Consider the following 19,505-nt stretch of genomic DNA (forward strand, 5'->3'; position numbering starts at 1 on the left):
ACATTGTCAATAAACCTTTATATGAGAATAAAGGAGGAGTACATTAGAAGAATAAAAAGCTTTGAAACATTCACTAATAAATGATCTACCTAATATTCATAGCATTAATTACAGCCTTTATTTATTGAGTACTTAGTATGTGTTATGAACCAGACAAAGCAGTTTATATATACTAAGTATAATTTTCACAGTTGCCTATGAGAAAACTGTTATTATGCCCAGCTTAGAGTGAGGAAACTGAAGCTTAGAAATATTTGAAGTTAGGAAGCTAGCCAGGTATTTATTTTTGTTCCGTTAGGAATAAGTGAACAGATTTTGAGTAGTATTTATGACCCAGTTTTTGCTGAAAACATAAACTTTTAAAGGATCCACTTGCATGGTAAAATAGTTTTCTCTATTTACTTCAGACAATCTAAAAGCGGAAGTGGAGAAAACAATCTTCCCAGGATTTCAGATAATCAAGGGCAGAGTTTGGTGGGGGGCTGTGGGGACCGTGTGAGAGGGTCACAATCTCAAGTGTGACTGCAATCTGGTCCTTCGGTCCAGACCAAGTAGGAAGACAAACAAACCTCGGAATGTACTAATAGACTGGTGCTCATTGAGACTATTTCTGTGAGAAGGAATGATTAAGTGTAGTTAATTCACTGTTTCCTCACATCTCATTGACGTTTTAGTTTGACTTCAATCCTTACTACCTTACTAAAACAATGCTTTCCAGTGTTTCCTTTATGACATGGGAACATTTCCTCATTATTTCCCTCTTTTCCGTTATCTTCATATGGACTCTCTCTACAGCATTATACCCTCTCTATTGTACACTTCTAGAAAATCTTCCCTTAATGTATGTGATGCTGTATTCTGTTTTCTTAGCTCCTATTTCTGATTACTCTCTTCTCCCTAGCCTCTCTTTCTTCATCTCCCTTTAAGACGTAAGCATGCTACAAGAGTTGGTAATTTGTTCTGATTTTTGGCAGTTATCTATTCTCAAGATGCCACCATGTCAGACGTGATTCCTGCAATAACTCAGTGCCGCTAAACATGCCCTTATGGAGATCCTGCTAATAATCAAACTCAATATATCCAAACCCGAATCCATTTTTCTTTTTACTTTCACGCTCCCATCTCCCAAGCCAGCTGCTCCTACATACACTGAGTTGATGACTGTCTTGGTGATGTAGGCCAGGTACAGAGACATTCTTGTTTTTTCTCTCCTGCCCTATCCAATCTCTCACTGAGATCACTTGGGTTCCCCTTTGCAGTATCTTCTCATATGTACTTTCCTCCTGCTTTTAAGACTATCTTGTATTATTGCATAACCTCCTATCTCATCACTTTGTTTCTAAAGATTTCCCTCTGTAATCCATTATTCTTTCCCCCTCCATATTCACACAGAGTCATCTTTCTTACAAACATTACTCTTAAAGGCTTCCCATTACCTACTAAGTGAAAATTTAAGACCTTAAGTTCATTTTCTATGGCTTTCCTTTCCAGACGCATTTGTTCCACTACACTTTTGTCCTAGACTCTCCTTTCAAACTCTCTAACCAATATTCCATATTTAGTCTTTAACATGTCTTGCACTTTTCTTTGGCTGAGCTCATGCTCTTTAGTTTCCTTTCATTCTATTATTCCTAGACTTTCCCTGTGCGATACCACTGCATGTTATTGCAGACTCAGCTTGATTTGCTTGATTATCGCTTTTTCCATGAAGTCTCCCCATCCCCATTCCTGTCAATGATATCACTACCTTGTCCAGGTGCCATGGCATTTAGTTTACAAACTTTATGGTGTGTTTATGTTAGACAGGTATTTAGTTTAGTGATGAAAAAGAAAGCAGGCTCAGGAATCAGACTTACTTCTTATGTGGCCTCTGGCAAATCACTTGATCTCTCTCTTAGTTCCTTTATCAATAAAATAAGATTATTAACATTTACTTCATTGAGTAGGTAATGAATGCAAAACTCTTAAAGGGTCTTCTAGGTCAAAGGAAGTATTTAATCAATGCTATTTATCATTATCACCATCATCATCAACTTTTATATTATTGACATTTGAGTAAATGAGCATCTGTGTTTCCACGTAGACTTTGAGCTCCTTGAAGGTAATGAATACATCTCCTTTATTTTGTGTCCATAGCACAGAAACAGGAAACAAAAGTTTTTAAGAATTTTAATTGAAAATAATAAAAAGGAAGGCTCTCAAAGAGCAGCTAATCTGAAATTTTATCTGTGTGACTTCTTAATACATGAGGCTGACAATTTGGATGACTGGCAAAATGTCATATTCCATTATCAGAAGCTGAGAGCTTGTGGAATTAATAGTTCAGAGGCATGCTTGATTTCAATGATAAACCACCTAGTATTAGGAATTTCTATTTGATAAATACCTCCAATGCCCCCTTCCCTTCTACAAAAAGAAGTTCATAGATTTGAACGTGTGAAAGTTTTGGTTTCACTTGGGTTAAGAACTATGTTACAATGATGTTAAAAATCATTATGCACATAATCAAACATAACTATGTAAGTGTGACTGTGTTAAGAGATTGGAGGTTTGAGAGACATTCCTTCAGGAGTGGGAGTGACGTTTAAGTTGAGGCCGGTTAGAGAGGAAAAAAGCCAGACACAGGAAAGGCTGAGGAGAGAGTCTCTCTATTTAGAAACCATATCAATTTAACTTAATCATCTTAAATAAAAAAAGAGAAAATTGAGTTCTTACTACAACTTTTTGTCCATATTCAGATTCCAACAGCAAGGAGGAGGAGGATAGGAGCTAAAAAAGAGAGTCTGCTTTAAATGAATTGATCTTTGATAATTAATTACCACAGTTTCTTGGTTTTCATTATTATAGCTTAGCTGAAACTTTGAATAAAAATGCCCCCACAAGATTCAGGGATGTCTAATAGGATATTGTGTCACTGTAAAAGTGATTAGTTAGAAGTCCAAACGTAATTGTCTTAATAAGCCACTTAATCATTCACAACAGACAAGAGAAACCACAAAGGACCACAGTTCTAAGGCTTTTCAGTTTTAAGTTTTCAAAAGCTCATTAGTAAAGCAGGAAGTTGAAGTGCAGGAAATTATTTTATACAGAGGTGTCAGTTATTGTTATGCTGTATTTTATGCAGTTGCTTTGTATTAATCCTTCTCTGTAGCATGAGGAGAATTTTGAAGGAGTCCCCATACAGAGATAATAATAGCATCGTCCTGACAAAACAGAGCTAACCAGAAATTCCTTTGAAAATAAAGCTTTGTCCGTGAGAGACTGAATAGCTTTCATCACAAGCACAACAATAAATAGAGGTCAGATCTTGATTAACTGGAAGCTTAGTGAATGAATTTTTCTGGCCAATTATTAAAAATAATTTAAAAATAAACTCACCTTCTTTTTAAAAAGCACTTTTTTATGCTTGGGTTATTTCTGATTATTAAAATATGTGTTTGCGTTGGAAAGTTGGAAAAAAATTCGTTTCATAGAAGAAAAAATAATATCCAGTGATTAAAATAATTCAACAGCCAGGTGCCTATTACATTTTAATATATTTCCTTCAGCTCCTTTAAGAATGTGTACACATAATTAAATATGTAAAAAATACTGACATAGTATTGTCATTTGCATTATGAAAAATTTCATACAATATTAAGTATTTTTGAAATTATTTTCAAATTTTTATTTCTGTATACATTTTAACGTGTAGATGTGCCACACTATTTAACCATTGTTCTTAGGCTAGATATCGTGGATATAACTTTTCATTTCTTTGACATTCATAAGTAATGCTTGAGTAAATAGCCTTGCTCAAGGTTCTAATTTATTTATTTATTTATTTTTGCATAGATTCCTATAAAGGAGTGTTTAAAATTTATTTTAATACTTACATTTAAAGAGTATAAATGCTTAAAACGTATTTACATGTATTATAAAATTGCATGCTTGTATGTTTTTATTTGGTAACAATTTCTACAAAACTTGCATTCACTTTTTTTTCATGTCCAACAATATTGAATGAAAGTACTCATTTCACTACATCTTACAAATCTTGAAAATTACTCAGTAAATAATTGTATCAGTATAGTGGACTAAGATGATATGTTTACATCCCTCTGCCTAAAATCCTTCAACTTACAGGACATTTATTTTTAGAAAATTTAGCCTATAGCAGCACTGATGTAAAAAAAGAAGGAGGCCATCCGCAGACAAGACATTGGTAGCAATTCTTGAAAATAAGTAAGGAGGTGGCATTGGGACCTCAGAGAAACAAAAGAAGAGAAAAACACAACCCAAAACAATTAGGAAACGGATCACAGAAGGAGAAGCAATTCCAGGAATATTTCAACCTAGGGTCAACACACACAAAGGCAAGTGCTGTGTTTGGAGGAGGAGTTACCATCATCAAAGATTGCTTGTGTGTTTGCACTCAAATCCCTTGGAGTTTTCCATAAATGAACTAATGTGCCTGGAGTGAGTGCTTAGAATGAATGCTTTGGTCTGAGAGAGACATAGAGAGGAACATGTTCTCATCAGGGAAACAGGTTAAACTGCTCTGCATGCCCACCTGTAGTAAAGACCTCTTTATTTTAGGACTCACAGGTGTTGGTCTGTAGCTTACCTACATATCTGCTTCCTGCATGCCCTCCTATAGACATACTTAACTTAGACACACAGAGACAGCCTTCAGCCCTCCACTCAGAGGCAGGCCTGTTGAACAGCCACAGCATTATAAGTGCAGAAGACAACTATGCCAATCAACAGACCTTCACTGTAAGTATGAACCACCAACCAAGGATCATCAGATCTTTGAGGAAAACTAATAGCATTGTCCTTTAACCATTGAGTTGCCTTGGCAGTTTTATAGAAAATCAAATGACCTTATTTCTCAACTCTCTATTATGTTTCATTGATCTTTATGTCTACCTTTTTACCAATATCAAACTGTTTGAGGATTGTGACTTAAAATCATGTAGGGTATGTGCTCCAACTTTGCTGTTCTTTTAAAACATTCTCTGGCTAGAAATTATACATTTCCATACGAATTTTAAAATCAGCTTGCTAATATCTGCAAAATGCCTGCTGGAATAATTTCTTGGCAATGTATAGATTCAATAGACCAATTTGGAAAGACATGTATTGAGCCTTTCAACCCATGACCATAGTGTATCTTTCCATGTTTTTGGAGAGATCTTAATTTTTCTCAATAATGTTTTGCAGTTTTCACTGTAGAAGTTTTGTGATCCTGTTGTTACATTTATTCCTAGGAATTTTAGGATTTAGATCTTATTGGGAATGAAGTTGATTGCCGTTTTTACTGCCAGTGAATAAAAATAACAATGGATTTTTTTTTGTATTAACATTATATCTTGCATTCTTCCAAAACTGACTTCTTAATTTTAGTAATTGTTTTTGTATTCTTGTACATATGCAACCATAAGGACAATATTATTTTGTCCTTCTGTTCCTTGTGCCTTTTCTTTCTTTTTTGTCTTTATAGACATTTCTAGGACCTGATGTGCAATTTTACAAGAAATGGTGGATGTGAGCATTTTTACCTTTTTCCTGTACAAGGGGCACAGGACACAAACTGTCTTTCATTGTTAAGGATTATGTTTGTTGTAGATATTGCCTATGCTCTCTATTAGAATGCAGATGTTTCCTGCTATTCTTAGTTTGTTGAGGTTTTTATTATGATTAAGTATTGAATTTTACAAATTTTCATTTATTGAATTGGTGATATTATCTTTATTCTGTTAATATGATGAATTACATTGATTATTTTTTTTAATGTTAAGGCAACATTGTGTTAGTGGTATAAAGCCTACTTGATTACGTTGCGTATATTTGCAGATATTGATGGTTTGGATTTGCTAATATTTACTTAAGGATGTTTGCATCTATGTTCAGAAGAGATATTGCTCTATACCTTTATGTGTGTATTTGTGAAGTCTTCATCAGGTTTGGTATTAGAGTTTGGCTGGACATATAAAGGTTGATCAATTTTGTTGATTTTTGCAAAGAACTAGATTCTGGCTTTGTTCATTTTAACCTTCAGGGCAAAGCTATGAGGAGGAGCAGAGTAAATCACCCCAAAATGTGCCACTTTGGCACTTGGATTGTTTTGAGCCCAAGGCAATTAAGACTCAACAAACTCAGGAAAAGCTTCTTGTTTCTCCCTTAACCACTGAAAAGAATTTAGTTGCGGGGGAGGGGAGCTATACCAGGAAGAGAACTAATACTAAAGATAAATTTTTGTATCAGAAAGACTTATCTGCATAGCATGACAAACATTTGTTTACCAAACATCTACTCTTCTCATCTTCCTGTGATTTGTCTTCCTCCCCTTTGAGACCCAGACCCCCGTACCTCCTTCTCATATAGAATCTGCAATTACATGAATGCTGGGAAGCTTCTGATGTCTTTGTGGGACTCCTGTACATACAAAATTAAGTTTTTTCTCTCTTGTTAACCTGTCTTATGTCAATTTAATCATTAGACCAGCCAAAGAACCTAGAACGGAAGAAAGGAAAAATTTTTAGCCTCTACAGCCATAAGAAAGGGAGGAGGGAAATTCTGGTTACTTCTCCAATTGACTCCCTTCTAAAATGCTTTGAATATTCTTTAGAATCCTTAGGTAGCTGTCATTTGCATTTTGCCCACAGTTTATGATTGTTATCAGTGTGAACCAGAGGGTTGGTCTGGACAGGGTTTAGTCACATCAACATACCAAAGACAAAATTCTGCCTGTAGTTTTTCTATTTAGCATAATAGCATAATGATTCTGCATGCTTGCTACTTTTTAATATCTTTTAATGAAACTTATTGTAAAAGTTCATTAATTGAATTATATACTATGTAAAGAGTGAAGTAGAGTTATATACTGAAATGAAAAATCTCTAAGAAATATTGAATAACATAAGCAAGTTTAATTTAAGAACAAAAACAAAAATAGGAAATGTATATTTGAGTATGTGTATCTTTTTAAAATTTTTGCATAATTTTAATGCCATGTAAGACAAATATATTTTCATTATTCTTTTTTTCTCATTTTTTCTTGAATATGCTAGCACATTATTTTCTTCTAAATGAATTTCAAGAGCACATTGTTAAGTCACCATTGTTCCATTCTTCATATAATATTTTAAGAAATATAATTGGATATCATCACATTCTGGCTTAAGACTCTTCAATAGTGTCCTTTAAAATTCTCAACAGTGACAAAAATAATAATGGACAATATTTATAGAACTATTTTTAAGTGGTAAACTACATGTCAACATCTTATTTCATCTACTGTTCTCAACCTGACTTAGACACATACATAAATACATATTTGCATTTCCTAGTTCCCCAGAAAAAATGCCAGCCACTATCTGAACTCCTAGCTACTAGTATGCAGTGAGTCTTCCCATTGCACTTCGGAGAAATATAGCCTACATATCCCTCGGTGCCGTAGTTAGAACGGGATAGATTTTTCTCTATTAATAAGCAACCACAAATTCTTCTGTTAAAAAAAAATTGAATGTATATTGAGATCCAGATCATTATTTAATTACTTTCATTGTTAAATAGTTTCGGAGCTGGTCTCATGTGAGAGGAACATAATGACATTGGAAAACTGGGAAGAGGTTAGAGAGATATGTGAAGAAGGTCATTGGGAGAAATACAAAATTTTGCCTGCTACAAAATTTTTTTCTTTAATTGGGAATAGCTCTGTACCATGACTACAAAAGGAAAGGATGCTTTCTCTCTTTTTTTTTCTTTTCTTCCTAACACTACATGCCCTCAATTGCTAACATCTGGGACTCTCCTGAATATGTATTATAACCCTGCTACTTTATGGATAACTGCCTTTTTCAATCTTTTCTTAGGCTGTGAGCAATATTTGTAATACAATATTCACATTCTGAAGAATTTCTTTGAATAACTTGAAAAGTTGTACATTCAGGTATTGAGGAGAGTCTACACAGAGCTAGCAGCATCCACCTGACTCCTGGCATTTTTCTTTTTAGTGTTTATAATTTATAGAGGCTCTCTTTTCTCCATGAGTCCAATGTAAATTATTCTACATTCTAAATATTCTGACTTAATGGCATGACTCAGTTCTCCATATAGTCTGTAAAACTACGTGCACTTCCTTATGTGTATAGGAGAGGGAAAATAATTGTTAGTTTAAGAGTATAGAAAAATATGACTTTAAATAGCATTTGAAACTCGAACCATTCAATTATATGGAGAATAATCTTTGCAACGCTTTCTTTTCAAAGGAAGATATTATAGCATATAAAGAAGTTTAAAGGAGTTCTGTTTAATTGTTTAGGTACTATTAACAGAATATGAATGAGTTTTTATCTCCCAAGTCCTATAGTGCTATGGGTCTTTGACCTTTGGTTATTTAAATGATATTATTGTTAGCATACAAGCCTGATTTTGCCCATTGCCAGTCATGAACTTCATGATAAGCATTTGTAACAGTTTTAGAATCTACAATTCTGACCTAAATACATTTGGTCTTAAATTGAAGACGACAGTCAACACCAAAGAAAATGACAGATGTCCCTCAAGCTATTCCCTTGTGCTCAAATAGTAGTAGATTTCAAGCCAGCTCAGCATTTCCCAGAGCCTGATATTTCATCACGACTCTGTCAACATAGCTTGATCAATGTCTTCAAAGGAGAGATGGAGGCAAACGGATGATTAACTTTAAGCATTTGTCACTGAGATTAAGCTTGGAACAGTCCTAGGCAATATGATGGATTTCACAGAGAATCCGTTTTATATCTGCCAGTCAAATGGAGTAACTGTGAAAGTATTTAATGGTATAGAAGAATCCTCATTGCTCAACTTCAGTTTCCCTGAATTTTTCTGGGCAGTGTTAATATTATGCATTGTCAAATGATAGAGCCAGAAAAGGGGAGCTTGGGACAGAGAAAGAAAAAGGAAAGACACGTTCAGTTCAACTTACCTCTATGTTCGGCTTTTCCAGAGGCCATTTTCTCTTCCATCATTTTACAAAATAAAATATACACACATATATAATTGGATAAAATGCACCTGGGAACAAACTTAGGATTTGGATTCAAAAGACCTGAGTTTTGATCCCAGTTCTGCCCCTTGCTAGATGTGAAACCTTCAGCAAGTTATCTACGTGTTCCAAGTTTTATCATTCTCATAAAATGGAAATAATAAGCCTGCTTCATAGGATTTCATGAGGGTTAGTATATGAACAAGTATTTGGCACACAGTAGAAAAGGCTTTATAGAGGTTTAAAAGAAAAAAACACATATAAATATATATTTGTTCATGTATACATTTACATGGAATGAAGGTCAGTGGATTCGTGTCTGTCACTTTCTAATATAAGTCAAGCCAAGAAGAGGCTATTCTCAGTACTATTTTTATTAATAACGTACAAATAGTCAACCATAACAATTTTATTACATATATAAAAATAGGAACTTGTTTTTGGTAGTTTTTCTTCATGGTTATGCAAATACTGCATTAATTAGTACTCTAGTAGAAAGAGTTTCAGAACTAGTGGTCTTTGTTTTATTTAGAAAGCATGTTGCTGTATTGGTTTGCCATCCTTTGGGGGTAATTGACTTTTAAAGTACTACAATAATAATGATATAATATTTTTAATAAATAATTTTCAATGACTAAAAGTACTACTTGATATATACTTCGCAAAATAACTAGTTTCTTTTTTGATAAGTTAATGGGGATGTTTGAGAATAATTGTACTTCTATGACTCTAATTTGCTGTTAAAGGAATATATACTTATCTGTAGGATTACCTCTGCCAGGGAGAATGATTCCCTTGACAAAGATGCTGGACTGTGTAGGATTCATTTAATTCCGGAGCACTATGGTTTCTATCTCATCCCAAGGAGATGGTGTAGTGCCGGATGGCAGGAATCATAATCTTTGCCTGTAGGAATGGAAAAATGCACCCTCTACTCCTGGAATTAACCCTCTATTCCTGGAATCAGTCTCAGTGGGTCATGGGTAAAAGAGAAAGGGAAACACAGAATGACAATATAGGAAAAAGCAGGAATGTGCATATCTCCCCCTCCCCCCCCCACACATATACCTACTGTGAAAGAGAAGAAAAAGAAGATGAACACAAAGGTACAAATAGTAGGGGATAAAAGCAGCCATTGATACTTGAAATACACTGTTAGAATATTAGGTTGAAATACACTGTTAGAATATTAGGTTGAAATACACTGTTAGAATATTAGGTATTCTTAGCATAACACTCACTCTTCTCTCTGTTCTTATTTTCTTTTGAGGAACACGTTGTATTTAAAGGGAAAATTATGCCTTGGAAGTCTTCAAGCACAATAACTTATCAGATCCTGCTTCTCAGATGGGGCAGGGCACTGGGCATCCCAGGACTTGGTTGGTGTGTACATGGTGCATCACTTCCCTACAGGCTACAGCAAGGGCATGATGTGGAGGGACTCTCTTCTAAAGAAGAAGGAACTAAAGCCATCCAGTGTTCGCTAGATACGTCTTGTGATGTGGTCATACAGATGAAGTGATTGTAGATGTGAAGCCACTAGAAACAAAGGGGAGAGACCTCATGAAAGCAAAGTGTTTGAGGGTAGAGCCTGAAGGAATGTCCGGAGCCTAAGGAAGGTAGCCTGTGGCTTTCTGTGGTAGCCTCTGATCTCAAGTAGGAGTAAGGGGAAGGAGCAACTGAAGTCCTGCTCTGGTTGGGACGATGGCCACGTGGTGCACAAATGAGCACAATTGCAATACAAACTTGAAAGCTGTCCTGTCTTTCTCTCTGCTCCTGTGGTGCCTTAGCTCTCTCTTGAATATTTTGTGAGAAGCAAAGTTAAGAAAGTTTTGAACTGAAATTAGTGGTTTAGGGAATCCGAACTTTCAATTCCTAGCTTAATTTTACATAAAAATTCTAAGAGGCAGTGTTGGGGCATCACCTACACCTGCTGAATTCAGTGACACTTTTGTACTGCATTGCCTCCCTGGAATAGTTTGCAAATATGAAAATCTATCATTGAATTGCTTGGGAAAATATTTTTATTATAGAGCTCAGGTGAAAGCCCTTCAAATCATACATATTTAAACTGAAAAAAATCTTTGCTTAATAAGCTACTGAAGCTTATAATCCTTTCCTTCTGTAGTACCATTCCCATTATGAAGGCAATTAGGAAAACTCTTAGAATGTATTATAATTATATATACATAACTATACATAAATACATGCATGATATATAATAGGTACATAAATATATATATGTAAATATCTGTCTTATTTAACATGTATTTTTGTGTGTGTAGACGAAGATATTAAATCAGGGCTTTTTCTTTTCTGTTACCTGAAGCCCCAGTGCAAAATGCTGAATTCCAAGCACAAACTTTGTATTGACAATTGTCGATTGTCCCAGCAGATTTGCACTAACAGAAAGACAGACACACGTGTTGGGTCAATTGAATAAGATTCCTTTTCCAAATAATATAGAGGGAAGTTTGTGCAGTCTGCAAAGATCCTCAGGACAATTCTGAGGTGTTCCTACCAGATGCCAGCAGGGTAAACTGTTGTGGATGGCAATGTCCGAGTCAGCAAGAGCCCATCAGAGCCTCAGAAAGCACAACTGCCAACCCCACTCCCCACGTCAGCATTATACACAGGAGCCCAGGGTACGTCTACAGACTATACCTAAAGGAATCTGGATGCGTGTAACAGGACCACCCCTTCTGAGCAGTATTTGTCTCACAGATCGCAGGATTATTCACTATACAATGTGACAGCGAGTTACACAGAGAGCAGAACACTCAGGCAGGAACAGCCTTCATTTATCCCCCTTGTCCTACCCAGGCTGACTGAGTCCCGGTAAACTCCTGAACTTAAAGCTGCAGAACAGACGCCGGGGCTGGTTACCCAGAGCTCTCTGGAAGTTGTGTTAACAGTCTTAGACCAGCCATGGGTCTTATTCTTAAACCACCAATGAGGCTGTTTCTACTCATTCCCTAACTTGATGGTTTATTCTTCAGTTTCACTAATGATTCTCTACAGGTTCTGGACTTTTTTTTTCTTTTTTTTTTTTTTTTGTGGGAATGATTCAGAGTCATGTGTCCTAGCAGAACCAAACAATATCTAATACCTTCCTTTTGTTTCTTTATCCCTTCACTGTTCAAGGAATTTTATCCAGTTAAGACAGGGCAGTGTGGGCTGGCACAGTAAGCAGGGCTGTCAGCACTCTCAGAGTTAAAGTGAAACGAAGAACCACAATGCAGGCAATTTTTAAAATAAAATAGTTGACAACTATCCCGATAATCTTCAAATCTTTACCTAAATTCACCATTTGGCTAGTGTTGGCTGTGAGGGCATTAACTATTTAACATAGAGAATGAGTATAGAAATGCCTTCCTATCTCGGAGGGATAACATCTTGAGCAAATATTGGGGGAAATAAAAGTACTTTTGGATAAATTTGAGACCTAAACATTTAATAAAAATTTATAATGGTATAAAGCCAAATACCTATGGAAGTGGTCCTACTGACATAACTTAGATAGTTTTACAGTTTTAGGTATGACTAGTAGTCTGTGTTCTTCAGTACAGCTCCTCAGTGGGACAATAATTGTCCTTATTTCCAGGGCAGCTTTCAGGCACGGGTGTTGCTTGCATCCCCGACATTCCTCCTATCTCTGCATTTTCACAGTTTGCTGATGTGGTGCTTGGACTCATCTCCCCTTCTACAGTAATTCCTTTCACTTTGCAACCTCTGAATATCTTACATAGGTTGGTTGGTTATTATCCACATCAAATAGCTCAGTGAATTATTTGTACTCGACATTTGGGGAAAGGAAGGGAAACAAATGAGACAAGTTGGCATGCACAGCTAGTCCTTTGTATGAATTTCATTTTAGACCCTCAAACACTGAATGAGTCAAAGGCTGGTAAAACTTGAAGATTTTCAGATCCTGATTTTTTTTATATATTATAAAAAGCAACTGAAAAGCAGCAACTATTTACATGATTTTTTCCCTCTATTCTTTTGCAATGACAAGTTTTGCAGAGCTGGCCAAAGGCAAAATTTAAAAAAAAAAGAGGAAGCTTTCTTTATTAGGTTTCTGGGCTTTGACAGTGTATAATGTGTGATTTTGATCAATTGCATAAATTCTCTGAGTCTCAGGTTTCTCATCTATAAAATGAATGTAATATTGCCTGCTCCTTGAGATTAGGTATACCTGATCTGTATCTATCTATCTATCTATCTATCTATCTATCTATCTATCTATCTATCTATCTATCTATCTATCTATCTATCTATCTGTTTTAGCCACTTACACATTTCTCAGAGTTTAGCCTGATCTGATTCAGATTGGCTTCTTGCCTCTAGATCTATACTGTCCAGAGCTCTATCAGCCTTGCTTTTCAAAGTGGCAATCTCAAACATTCTGCTTGGCTGTTACTCAATGCTCTATTGGTTTCTTTTTATTTTTTTATTTTTTTATTTTATGAAATTTATTGGGGTGACAATTGTTAGTAAAATTACATAGATTTCAGGTGTACAATTCTGTATTACATCATCTATAAATCCCATTGTGTGTTCATCACCCAGAGTCAGTTCTCCTTCCATCACCATATATTTGATCCCCCTTACCCTCTCTCCCACCCCCCACCCCCCACCCATGCAGTATCTGAACTTTATCTCTCCCTGGGATCCCTAGTGTTCTCCCCATTCCCAATGTGATTTCTCCTTCTGTGGTTTTACTTCAGAGTACACTTTTCCTTTTGAAATGTTAATATTTTTGCATTCCACTAGTGATTCACCTTTTCTGTATTATTTAAATTTCTTGTGTCTTGCTTAGTGATGTCCTGGAGATTTTGTTCACTAACCTGTTATTTGGAGCCTAGGAAGTCTTCTTCAAAGTTCGTTGGTTATTCTCAAATTTATTTGGGTAGAGTTCGTTCAGTGTTTCTGGCTTTCTTCACGGGGATAGTATTTATTGGTGATTACTATGTTGTATAGCTTATAACGTCCTCTGCATTTTTTATTTCCATCATTAGCACTATATAGCTGTTGGTGCCAGAACACCTGTGCTTGTTATTGGTATTTTTGCCCCACCTGAATGTTCCCAAGGTTTCCTTATTATCTAGTTTTATTAACAATATCATTGTTTGTATTTTCTCCAAGTTCTTTAATTATTCTTTCAGTAGTTTTTGGAGGGGATTTAAGGAGATTATAAAAATTTGCTGCACTCTTTTCACTGCCTCTGTATTGCACCCAGAAGCCTGTCTTTGCATATTTTTTTCTGGAAGCTTGAAGGATCTTCTCTTTGTTTCCACTGTGACGACATTTCATGATGGCATGCCTTTGAATGAGTCTATTTTTATGCTTCCACTGGGTGCTTTTTGGACTCTCTCAAATTGCGCACTCATGTCTTTCGGTACCTTGAAAATCTCTTGAATAATTTAATTTGTTTCTTCCCTCTATTTTCTCAGTTCTTCCTTTCTGAAATATCTATTAATTGGTTATTGAGTCTACCAAAGGTTTTCTATTATTTTTTACCTTACTCTCCTTTTTACTATTTTCTTGTCTTTTTGGCATACTTTCTAGGAAATGTTTTTCAATTCCTTCTTCCACAATATCCACCTGAGTTTTTCATGTCTACTCTTCTTTCAGTAAACCATGAAAGCTGTGACTTTTTGTTTTCTGAGTGTTCCTTTATGAAGAACCTAATGCTGGTTCATGGATGCAATAACTTATTTCTTTCAGGTATTAATGATAATTAAGATTCATTATTATTTTTAAAATTTTCTTTTCCTTACATAGCTGTTTCTTTGTGTGTGTGTGTGTGTGTGTGTGTGTGTGTGTGTGTGTGTGGTTTTCTTTTAATCTAAATTGCTTCTTTCCTGTTTTGGTTGGTTTCTGTCTTTGACTTCATAGTTATTCTTAAAATGTATGGTAAGTCCTAGTTGACAGCCTACATTTATAATTAGAGTACTAAAGAGATGATTGGAAGCTCTGAGTGTATGGATGGGGCTAATTAATTTTGAGCTTTATTGTGGGATTTTTCTTTGGTGAATGCTTGATGTCTGTATCTTAGATTCTTTCTCCTGAGCTGTTCAGAGTGAATGCCCAGATTTTTTCCATTCACCTGCCTGGACGATATGTATGTAGCTGCCAGAGTTTTGGGAGCAGAGTGAGAGATTAGAATGAGGCTTTCCATATTAATATATTAAATTTTACTTAATTCTTCTCTATGTGTGGAATTTCCCAGGACAAGAGACTTTGGGTACTATCTCAAAAAAATAAATAAATCCTCTACATGCAAATAAAAATCACAATGAGGTACCACTTCATACCCATGAGGGTGGCTAAATGAAGAAGGCAGATACATTTTATGAGGATATGAAATTGAAATCTCATGCCTTGCTGGTGGGGATGTAAAATGGTGCAGCTGCTTTTGAAAACAATCTGTGAATTCCTTAAAAGAGTCAACATAAAATTACCATATGCCACAGAAATTCCACTCCTATGTCTATATCCAGGGGAAATAAAAACATATATTTGTACAAAAACATGCATACAAATGTTCATAGCAGTTTTATTCATAATATGTAAAAAGTGAAAACAACTCAAATGTCCATCAGTGGAAAAATAGGTAAACAAAATGTGGTATGTGCATACAATAGAATGCTATTTGGCAATATACAGGAATAGAGTACTGCTACATGCTACAACATGAATGAACCTTAAAAGCATGATGCTAAGTGACAGACGCTTCATAAAAGGGCACATAGTGACTTAATCAATTTATATTGAATGTCCAGATTAGGTAAATATGTAGGGACAGAAATTTTAGTTAATTAATTAAAATTTATTTAAAATATAATGAATTTTAATTCATTTGATTAAATGGTTTCTTAGAGTGGAGAGGAAGGGGAGATCGGAATGTGATAGTTAATGGATATGGGGTTTCTTTTGGGGGTAATGAAAATGCTCTATAATTGATTGTGATGACATTTTCACAATTCTATGAATATATGCTAAACCATTGAGTTACTGTAGTTTCACCCAGATTTTCGACTCTGAAGGAGGTGGGTACCCCTAATCCCTGCATTGTTCAAGGGTTAACTGTGTACACTTTAAATGGGTAAATTGTATTTGTGAATTATATTCCAATAAAGTTGTCAAAAAAATATACCTATAGTTCTCTGCCAATGTAGGAGAGAAACAGTAACCTAGAGACTTTGGAGTAGAGAAGAAGATCTGGGTCTTAATGCTTTTAAAGCAAGTTTTAACCAATTCTTATGGTTTTATGCTAATTTAATCAATTTTCAAAAATATCTTATCCTGCCAATTCCTCAGGTGTTTAAGGATCTATGTTTAAGTAAGATTGCTTTTTGAACTTGTTATACGGTTTTAAGGTTCAGCCTTCTCAATGTGCTAATAAGCTAGTTACAGTTACCATGTTTCCATCTAGCTTCCAGCTTCTAAAATAATTGCTCTGTTTTCTTCTCTCATTTGTTTTGTTTGAATGGGTTTAGCTCTTAAAAGACTTTTCACTGAAGTTTTACTCAAGTTTTACAAGGAACTGAAAATAATACATGTGTTTATTCAGCGCATGATAAGGATAAAGGTCAGCACGGCAGCCTTTATCTGGAAGTCATAATAGGCTACATTTGTTTCGTTTTAAAATTTATATTAGAAGGAGGTTTGAATTCTTAAGATCTGTCTGCTTTTATATCTGGCAATATTCTGATACATACTCAGTTTTCATGAGTAGCTTTGGTAGTGTAAGAAAAGCAGTCAGGCAAGGTAAGATGGCTTAGTGGTATTTTTTAAGTCCTTCCCCACCCTGCCCTTTGACTGAGACATGGCTCAACAATTATACCAAAAGTGAGTTACAATTGGATATATTCCAACAAGATATATTGTTTGGGGGTTAACATAAAAAAATACATAAATTATTAGCTGATTTACTGAATTGTTTACTAATTCACTAAAATTATTAGCTAATTAAAGTGAAAACACTTATAATTGCCTTTTAAATTAACTTGAAAAATCTTAGCAAGCTATATTACTGCACATATTATTAAATTCAGATACTTAATAATTAGCTTTTGATTTTAAGAAGTGCTCTTTTCCTCTGGTTAGCACTAAAATTCCTCTTTCTTAACTCTCTGTGTTACAATTTCTGTTCTGACATACACCAAATTATGCATAACACTCTTTGTTTATATTTTAAAAGATTGTAGATGCAATTTTTAGGAATTTCTTTTTACGTTATCAGGTTTGAGAGTTTTCCTGGGCTCAATTTGTAAGATGCACACTGGAATGAAGAGCAGTAGCCAAATCATTTTTCTATATTCTGTGCCTCTATTTGTGACTATTTCATCTCAAAATTCTTTTCCCCTGGTTCATTTACACACTCTTCTTAATTCTTGGTATTTATTGGCACTTACGTATTGCTATCTATCAGTTCATAATTCATATTTCATTTTCAGAATTGCCTCATTTTAGAATCAGAGATCCAATAGACTCTTTTGTAATAGTTAAAATTCTAAGTTTCCTTCCTGAAAATCTGTTATATAATGAGAAACAAGAAATTTGAATAGTTAAATAAAAATTGAATTCGCGGTACATACACAAGTAGAAAAACTCATGGAAACCTAGGTAGTTACTTGTTAGAAAGGATCACAGAATAAGTTTATGAAGTTTAGGAAAGATTATTATTGACATGAGTGATGATGAGATGATAGGAGAGGATGATTTGTGCACGAGGACCACAACTATTAAGAGCTAAATTCCTGAGAGATAGTATGAAATCTGCATGTAGGTGCATGAGAAGTAAGACCCTTATGGGCGCGTGTCCACCCACCTACAGAGTCAATGACAGGGTTCTGGCTTTGGTGGCAATGTGGCGGTGTAGGTCTGTGTTCAGAAGGCTGTGGCATTCCATGCTATCTGGAGGGTGGGTGTGCTATTGAAATGGAAATAACTTCTAATATACTTACAAAAACTTTCTCTTCACTTATGTCTATCAAATTATGTTTAAGAACTTAATCTAATTTGCGACATCCTTTGTTTTTACCATGAATAAGCCTTCTTGTTACGAGTTTATGATTTAAAAAAAAAGATATAAACTATCTTTTAAAAGTATGTGCCTTATTGATTCATTCATTAAAATAATTTGTTGCTGAAATTGAAATGTCCTAATCAGTGGGAAAATGTTAGCACTAGCTTTCCTCCTACAGTGGCTGTAACTCTGGACTCTAATTGTAAGTTGAGCTCTTACGATGGAAGTACATAACTATTTTATTTTATTTTATTTTTTACAGTAAAGATTTATTATGTTTGTTCATAAGAGTAGCAGTTCTGGTGCACGAATATGCCCTGCTGTGATGGAATTCCATACTCATGTCAAATCCAGGTATCCCCTAAAGTGTTACAGGGCTTTTCCAGCAGCTCTCGTCAAAAGCAGACACCACATACGGTCATAGTGCTGTTAACATTCCATTAAAATGTGGGTGTAAATGTCCATACCTTCCCTGCCTTGTACACGCTATCTCTGCTTGGATCCACAATTTTAGTAGGCCGTTATCATTAGTAACTTGGTTCCCAAATCATAGGTAATCTCCAAGGATATAAAACCACACAATAAAATAAACAAATGATCTTAAATTATTGTCATTCCTCCTCTAAGGTCATCAAGGCTATAGATATAAAAGCAAAAAGATAAAAATATGATACGATATGATATAATAAAAATATATCAATATAATTCAATGTCTAGTAAATGTCTTTAGTAATACATTTGGTAAATGTCTTTACCAAGTGAGAACATGTAAGAATGTTTTATAAATTGTTTAGAAAATATGGTAGTGGCCCAGTGCCCAATGAATCAATGAGAAATTACTCAATTGCTAAGGTGAGCAGTTTTATATTTATGATTTTTTTCCTGTACTTTGGCAACTCTGACAGAAAGTGATTCTTATTTTATTTGTGTTATGAGATGTTCCTATTATAAATTACTGTATCAATATTTAGGTGATTGTTTAAAAAGCCAAAATGTCTGTTTTAAGTCCCCAGATTTATTGCTAAATTATGAATCTATCCCAGTGTCTCTTATACTTTAAAATAAATTATATTTCTATTTATTTTTTTCTCTATAAATCCACCTTAGAAGGCTAATTATTGTATGCAATTTTAGGATAATTGTTATACCTGGTATAATAATCTACAGAAGTGGAGTGTGAATTTTCATTTTTACTTATTATTTTACTAGATGCTGTAGATACCCAGCCCCATCACTCATCACCTAGATAGGCATCTTACCCTTACATCAGTCAATAACTTCATCACACAAGATCAATTACTTGGTAGATTTTGACTATGAATTTCATATAAAGTTACATGGACTTAGCTAGTTAATACAATAGTTCCCACAAAACTTTTGGATGCCAGCACTGGTTTTTCACTTGGGATGATAGGATAATGTCTGTTGACCTGCTGTGGTCTGAATTTTTTTGTC

Source organism: Rhinolophus sinicus, chromosome 2 (genome assembly GCF_057876585.1).
Source record: "Rhinolophus sinicus isolate RSI-liver-muscle chromosome 2, RSI-T2T, whole genome shotgun sequence".
Taxonomy (NCBI): Eukaryota; Metazoa; Chordata; class Mammalia; order Chiroptera; family Rhinolophidae; genus Rhinolophus; species Rhinolophus sinicus.